At 52.4% G+C, this 1656-nt stretch overlaps 1 pseudogene; it reads left to right on the plus strand.

Moving 5' to 3' along the window:
* The first annotated feature begins 948 nt into the window (after positions 1-948).
* Positions 949-1656, plus strand: part of LOC102419725 — a 23854-nt pseudogene continuing 23146 nt past the window's right edge.

Genomic DNA, 1656 nt, shown 5'->3' on the forward strand with positions numbered 1-1656 from the left:
GTATGGGGAAAATGAAAGGAAAAGCAAGGGGCTTTGGGTAACCTATAATTACAAAACCACATATATACACACACACATATATATATATACTAGAGGCCCGGTGCATGAATTCATGCAAGGGTAGAGTCCAGCCAGGCCGGCTGGGAGGAGGGGCTGCAGGTGGTTGGTGGGCTGGCCCCACCTCCTGGTTGAACTCCTGGTCGAACTCCCAGTTAAACTCCCGGTCAAGGGGACAATTTGTGTATTAGCCTTTTATTATATAGGATATATAAAATCGCCAAAAAATGCTATCTTGGATGCAGAGTTGAATGACAAAACCACTTTAAAATGCAAGGAAGTGACTAGGTAAACAGTCGGGTAGTGGCAACTTTTGAAGGGACAGAGTAGTGATGGGGACAAGGTACATGAACCCCTTGGGGGTGTCTGGTAAAGTTTATTTCTTAACTTGTATGGCATTTATAAGGGTGTTTGTTCACCCTATGAAACTCATATTTGTTGCGGGTGGTTGGTTTTCTGGATCTGTGTTTTATTTACAAAAACCAAGGCTAAAAGAAAACACAAGTCTCTGCAGAAAGGTACAAATACTATTACTGTGTAAAGAATGGGAACCTCTGAATTAGGTCCTGATTGGCCACACACAATAAAAGAAAAAAACAAAAACAGAAAACTGTGGGATTGACCACTCGGAGCCTCAATTTCTGCTTTGAGAAAAGGCAATAATAGAACCTAAAAGTTTTGTCAATTGAATAGGGATTCAATTAATATGGTTGTTTCTTTCTTCTTTCTTTCTCCTTGTTAAATATTTGCTGGAATGATCACCATGACTGAAACCATGTAGAGTTAGTGAAAATTTTAGGAAAATAAACTAAATTTCTGTTCAGAGCCCAAGCAGCTAGAGCGGGCGGGCGGCGAGGCGAGGTGAGAGCCGCACAGGGCCCTCGTGGCCGCCTCAGCATGTCGGACTTGGACGAGTTCCAGCGGCAGCTCAAGGGGAATGAGCAAGAGCGAGACCAGGAGAACGGGCACCGGAAGTGCAGCCACAGCCGCTCACCCAAGCGCCGCAACCGCAGCCACAACCGGGACCAGCGGAGCGCATCCCGGGCCAGGCGGGCGGCGAAGCAAAGCTTTGAGCAGGGGCGCTACAGAGGAGGATGGATTGGCCCGGCTTTGAGCACATCACCCCCCTGCAGGGCAAGGCCATGCGAGCTGCGGGGCAGATTCCAGCCACCGCCTCCTCCCCACCATGACCCCGGACGGTCTGGCTGTGACCCCTGTGCCGGTGCCGGCTGCCGGGAGCCAGATGACCAGACAGGCCTGGTGCCTCTACATGGGCAACATCCCCTTTGGCATCACTGAGGCGGCCATGGTGGACTTCAACACCCAGATGCACCTGCGGGGGCTGACGCAGGCCCCAGGCCACCCAGTCCTGGCCGTGCAGATCAACCAGGACAAGAACTTCGCCTTCCTGGAGTTCCGCTCAGTGGACGAGACCACCCAGGCCGTGGCCTTGACGGCATCACCTTCCAGGGCCAGTCGCTGAAGATCCGCAGGCCTCACGACTACCAGCCCCTGCCCGGCCTGTCGGAGAACCCTCTGTCCGCGGGCCTGGGGTCGTGTCCACTGTGGTCCCGGACTCTGCCCCACAAGCTTTTTGGG

Source organism: Myotis lucifugus, unplaced genomic scaffold, assembly GCF_000147115.1.
Source record: "Myotis lucifugus unplaced genomic scaffold, Myoluc2.0 scaffold_125, whole genome shotgun sequence".
In the NCBI taxonomy this organism is placed as follows: Eukaryota; Metazoa; Chordata; class Mammalia; order Chiroptera; family Vespertilionidae; genus Myotis; species Myotis lucifugus.